This window comes from Hordeum vulgare, chromosome 3H (genome assembly GCF_904849725.1).
Source record: "Hordeum vulgare subsp. vulgare chromosome 3H, MorexV3_pseudomolecules_assembly, whole genome shotgun sequence".
Classification (NCBI taxonomy): domain Eukaryota; kingdom Viridiplantae; phylum Streptophyta; class Magnoliopsida; order Poales; family Poaceae; genus Hordeum; species Hordeum vulgare.
The window spans coordinates 151,576,104-151,582,725 of record NC_058520.1 but is presented as its reverse complement, the minus strand read 5'-3'; positions in this window follow the sequence as shown (position 1 = coordinate 151,582,725).

The following is a 6,622-nucleotide window of genomic DNA, read 5'->3' as shown; positions in this document are numbered from 1 at the left end:
GTTTCCCCAAGAGTATCAGTAGTTCCCGAGATATCTGCGACAGGGGAGGTGGTGGGTCTCTTACAGTTCCAAGTAAGACAATTATTACGCATAAAAGAGGCTCCTCTAGACCATGCGTGACCCACAGTTCTATCAGCAAATCCAGGCCAAGCCGTGTAGTTGGCAGCTAGATGTCCCCGAGCGTTACAAATCGAGCAAGAAAAGATTTCCTCAACCATGCGATTAATAAGTTCATCAAAGGCCAGATGGGCTTCCTGTGAGGAGGGAATATCCATCCTAGGATTAGGTTCGGGCCGAGAGAAGGAGGTAACCTCAGCAGGCTCATTAATGAGCGTGGAAATCGGCCCAGAGTCCAAACTTTCCATCGAAAATTAATTCTCATAATTCAAAACACCATGAATCTCGGCGGGATCAGCTGCAACACCTTGTTGCACGGGAGAAGTTCCGTTAATTTTGGCGATTTGAAAATCAGCTCCGGGAGATCCGGGGGGTGAATGTTGGCGAGAAACTGTGCCGAACGTGATATGCGGCGTGGCCGTCGTCCGCCGGAGTTCTGCCGGCGGTGGCGCAAAGATGATGACACGTTCAGGAGAAGGCACCGTATAACCAGCCTGTTCAAGCGTGAGTAGCTCATCGTGGGAAACAGGACATCTATAATCCTTGCAAACCTCATATTGTTGGAGGGATGCGAATGTGAGCTTCTTACGAACAGATAATCCAGATTTAAGAGCAGATTTTAGAGGTCTGGAATGCATTGCCATCAGACCTAGTGAGGCTCTCCTCTTAGATGGACTCACAATAATCCATTCAGTATCACATTGCTTCTTCCACAGAGAGAATTCTCGATGCCAATTCGTACCACCATGGCCCCATAGATGGAAAAAGCACTTAAAACTTGAGCATTTGGACGAGTGTAAGTCCAAAATATGAAAACCAACTTGCATGCAGGACACCTTGAAGGAGAAAACCGAGTCTGTCACTTGAGAGACGCGAAACTCAATAGCAGATCCCCCAATCACAGATTCCAGAGTTGCGGCGACCGTGTCCTTAGAGAGACGGAACACATGACGACCAAAAGAAACCACCATGATGAAGGAGCGGCGGTGCTTCATAGGGTGGACCGTAACCCCAGAATGGCGATAAACCTCCTCAGCGAAAGCCAAACCATGAGAAAAATCCAGATCCATCGTGGAACCACCCATGCAAGCCATGCACGACCACGTGAGGGGGGTCGGGAGGGTTCACCTAAGCAGTAGAGCGACGATAAGGGTAGATGCGCCGGCTAGAGCACCATATCGCCATGGAGTCGCTGAGGTGGGAGGTGGGTTGGGGGAGTTGCCATCGTCCCGACTCTGTAGCCGCAAGTATTTGACGGAAATCAATTGCAAAACTTTATTGAAACCAAAATGCATAGATGCTTAGCTACATTTGTAGAACATTCCCAATTAGGAAAATTGGGATGCTACAAACCTACCCACCTTAAGATGAATCTTGCCCTCGAGATTCGGGTTGGCTAGAAAATAGATGCGGGTGGTCTCGACGAAGATCTTCTTCTCGTTCCCAGGTGGCTTCTTCCTCGGTGTGGTCGATCCACAACACCTTGCAGAACTTGATGATCTTGCTGCGGGTAACTCTGTTGGCAGTCCCGAGAATCCTGACGGGTTTCTCCTCATACGTGAGATCACTGTCAAGCTGTATGGCCTCTAGGGGCACTGTATCTCTCAACAGAACATCAATCATCTCAGCGTGGCATTTCTTCAACTGGGAAACATGAAAGACATCATGAACTCCGGACAATCCTTCCGGCAGTTCCAGTTTATATGCAACTTCGCCTCTACGTTCAAAAATTTTGTAGGGGCCAATGAATCGGGATGCTAACTTTCCTTTCACACCAAATCTCTTGATTCCTCGAAGTGGAGACACCCAAAGATATGCTCGGTCTCCCACTTCGTATGTTACTTCCTTGCGTTTGCTGTCAGCATAACTTTTCTGCCTGGACTGAGCTATCTTGAGTCGGTCACGAATCAGCTTGACCTTCTCTTCAGAATCTCGGATAAGGTCGGGACCAAAAAGTTGTCGGTCTCCAACTCCATCCCACATCAATGGTGTTCTGCACCTCCTTCCGCATAGAGCTTCGGAAGGGGCCATCTTCAGACCGGTCTGATAGCTGTTGTTCTATGAGAACTCGGCATAAGGCAAATTGTCATCCCAACTAGACCCATAGTCTAGTGCGCAAGCTCTCAACATGTCCTCCACAATCTGATTGACTCTCTCGGTCTGTCCATCTGTCTGTGGGTGAAAAGCTATACTGAACTCCAATCTCGTTCCCAAGGTTTCATGCAGTTGGTGCCAAAATTTCGATGTGAACTGAGTCCCTCTATCTGACACAATACTCTTCAGTACTCCATGCAGACATACGATCCTGGTCATATATATCTTGGCCAGCTTGGCACTCGTGTAAGTAGTCTTCACGGGAATGAAGTGAGCTACCTTGGTCAAACGATCGACCACAACCCAAACAGAATCATAACCAGAACGGGTCCTGGGTAATCCTGTGATGAAGTCCATACCAAGCTTTTCCCATTTCCACTCGGGTATCGGCAGGGGTTGAAGCAAACCTACTGGCTTCTGATGCTCGGCTTTTAATTGCTGGCAAACATCGCATATTGCTACAAACTCGGCAATGTCTTTCTTCATTCATGTCCACGAGAAACTTTCTTTCAGATCCAGATACATCTTGGTGTTGTCGGGGTGTATCGAGTACGGGGAATCATGGGCCTCCTGAAGTATCAACTTCCTGAGTTTGGGATCATTGGGCACATAAATGCGATCCTCAAACCATAAAGTTCTGTGTTCATCCTCACGAAAACCTTTAGCCTTCCCATCTTTCTTTTTCTGCTTAATCTCAGCTATCTCCTTGTCTGATTTCTGTGCTTCGCGAATCTTTTCTGTCAAAGTGGACTGAATTTCCAGTGTGGCTACAAATCCTCTTGGAACTATTTCCAATTTGAGCTCTCGGAGATCATCAGCAAGGGATACTTGTTCTTGATGGTCACCTCATTCAATGCACGATAATCGACAACCATTCTTAAGGACTTATCCTTCTTTTCAACCAAGAGCACTCGGGCTCCCCAAGGTGAAGAACTTGGGTGAATATACCCTTTGTCCAACAACTCCTTAATTTGCTTCTTGATTTCTATCAAGTCATTTGCGGGCATCCGATAGGGTCTCTTGGATATCGGGGTTGTTCCGGGTAATAGCTCAATCAGGAACTCAATCTCTCTATCAGGTGGCATGCCCGGCAATTCCTCCGGAAATACATCTAGGTATTCTTGTACAATCGGTACTTCCTCCTGGACTACTCTCATGAGTGAGTTTACCCGTTTACTCTGTGTCGGGCGCTGAGGCACGTACTTGATCCGCTTTTGCTCGGGGGTGGTGAGAAAAATAGACTTAAGGGCACAATCAATATTCCCTTCGTACTTGGCCAACCAATCCATGCCTAGGATTACATCCAACCCCTGAGACTCTAATACGATGAGGTCAGTGGGAAACTTGTGGTTCCCGATGTTGAGACTCAAAGCATGGCATCCTATCCCGGCTGTCATCATGCCTCCTGGGGAACTGACCATAATAGGCTGGCTAAGGGTTCTAGTTGCCAAACTATACTTTTCCACAACTACCCTTGATATGAATAAATGCATTGCACCAGAATCAAAAAGTACCAATACTGGACGTGAATTTAGCAAAAACTTACCAACCACAGTATCGGGGTGATCATAGACCTCTTCAACATTAATGTGATTCACCTGAGCTCGAGGAAAAGGATTAGGCTTCTTTGCTACAGAGTTGCCATTGCTGTTTCCATTTCCCTGCTTGTTCTGGGGACATTCAGTGGCATAGTGTCCCGTCTTCTGACACTTGAAGCAGGTGATGTGATTCAGATCCTTCTGAGCTGGGGCTGAATGATGCTGAGTGCCGGTACCACCATTCTTGAAGTTGCTATTGTTGCGGTGGTTCCCATTTCCTCCATGGTTGTGGCCTCCATGGTTGTGCACTGGGTGGTTATGCTGGACGTGTCCTCCGAACTTACCGGATCTAGTCCCGGTATTCCCTGAATAGGGGGTGTAGCGAGGCTTCTGCTGAGTGCCGGAGTTGAACTTTCCATTGCCATACTTCTGCTTGCGGTTCTCCATCTGCTGATGTTTCCCCTCCAAGATGAGGGCCTTATCTACCAGCTCCTGGTAGTTGTTGAAGTTGGCTACCGTCAGCTGAATGCTTAGCTCATCATTGAGTCCCTCCAAGAACTTTTCCTGCTTGGCCGCCTCATCGGCCGCATCTCCAGGCGCATAACGGACGAGCATGCTGAATTCATCGACATACTGAGCCACAGAGCAATTTCCCTGGCATAAGTTGCGAAACTCACGCTTCTTCAGACTCATTGCACCAGCTGAGACATGTGCAGTGCGGAAGGCTTTCTTGAACTGCTCCCAAGTGACTCCAGCAATGGGGTACGCGGTGGTGTAGTTCTCCCACCATGCAGCTGCAGGACCTTCAAGTTGATGCGCGGCAAAGCGCACCTTCTTGGCTTCAGTACAACCAGCAGTGATTAGTTCCCGCTCCATCTTGCGGAGCCAATCATCTGCCACAATGGGCTCAATGCTGCTGGAGAAAGTCGGAGGGTTCAACCTTAGGAAACAGGTGAGATTGTCGGCCTGGGGTGGATGATGGTTGTTGTTATTGTTCTAGTTCTGGATGATCAATTGCATCAGGGTATTCCGTTGATGAATCAACTGAGTAAGCTCCGGACGGAAGTTGGAAGCAGGGGCACGTCTCGGAGGCATCTGGTATTTGTAGAGGGGTGAGATTAGCATAGAACAATGGTCTAAAGAGTAATTTACACTACCCATATGAAATGCAACAACCAAGTATCACACCACACATTTTATTCAATACCATCACAAAAGGTTCACACACTGGGATACAAAATTCGATAACCTAAACATCGTCCTAAGCGTTTAACGATAAGATAAATTTGGTGGACTAGTCTAAGTGTCCTCCTTAGAAAATCATGGTGGTGGGTCCTTCGGTGGAGCTTTCTTCATAGTCCTCCTCATTGCTGATCAAGGGGGCTACGTCTCCTTCGGGATGAAGGTTCTCGCCCATGTCCAGTTCCTCCTCCAGGTGTGCGACACGAGTCTTCAGCTTCTCGATCCTCTCCAGGAAGTCCTTCACCTCCAATTCGTGCTCATAGTGGGCTTCCCGGGCTGCTTCTTCGAGTTCGAGTTCGCGGAGCAACAGTTGCTTGATCTTCCTGACGTCCTTGATCACACGATGCTCCAGAGTCCCGCTGTGCTTCTCCAAGGTCTGGGCATAGGACAGGAGAGCGTCCTTGGTCTTGCTTGAGATGATTTCTCCATCTTCTCCTCTCCGGGATACCATGAATAGGTCCGGTAAAATAGGGAAGCCTCTGTACACTTCCTTGATACGTCCGAGTGCATAATGGACCGCCATGTCCCTTCCGAGAATCCAGTTGGGTGCGATGAACTTGAAGTCCACAGGCTTAGTGCGCGGCTCGAATGTCCTTTCGGGAACGTGCACCTCAATCCTGTAGCGTGAATCCTCCGGGTAAGACGAAGTAGGCTTCCATGTGATAGTCGGCAGAGTAATCCTCAAGTCCTTGGTGATCTGTATCAGCTCCTTTCCGAAAGGCCTAGTGGCGTCAGGCTGGCAAAACTCCGTGAACTTAACGGGGATGAAGGTGGCCATCTAAAACATTGGAAAATCGAAGAGAAGTCAGAAATGATTAGAAGAGGAAATGAAAGATTTATAGACATAAGAAAATAGTTTTCTTCATAAGCCTTTTCCATTCCTAGAGGTTACGTCCTACGGTCAGCGTGTGCTCTGATACCATTTCTGTAGCGACCCGACTCAATACGAGTCAAGCCTCTGGTGTTCCGTCCCATCCCAAGATCATGCTGGTACACACTCAGTACATCAATGTATATATCAAGAGTTCAATCACACAACTTTATTAATCGAAAATCTCATATCAAGTACTTTATTACAATAATGAATTACAATAAAGTGGCTGAAGGTCATCTCATGAGATATCTAACGAAGACTAGTGGAAGCATCAGGTAGACGAGTCCATCCGACTCCAGGGCATGTCGTTGAGCATAGATCATAGCCTCACTCCTGGTCGGAAAAGTACTCTGCAACATGATACGTTGCAGCCGTGTAGGTCAGCATATGGAATATGCCGGCAAGTCATCAAAGAGAGGGGGAAAATAATAACCAACTATCTCTACATGCATATTTGGCAGGTGGGGCTATAAGTTTTAGCATAGAGCCAATTTTCTCCTACAACAAGAGAGGGCTGAAAGCAAAATATTACTACATTGTTTGTTGTTAACGAGATGGTTCCGCCAACCAATTATCGTACCCGAGTTGTTGATAATTCCCACATCATTATTAAGTTGTGTCGAGAGTTCAGGGAAATTTCAATGCCTTCGGCTCAAGTTGTCCATGATCGTGGACACGGCTAATCCATTAGGTTTGGGCACTCTGCAGAGTTTTGCACACGTTCCCCACAAGATTTGATCGCCTCCGGGTATGTCCT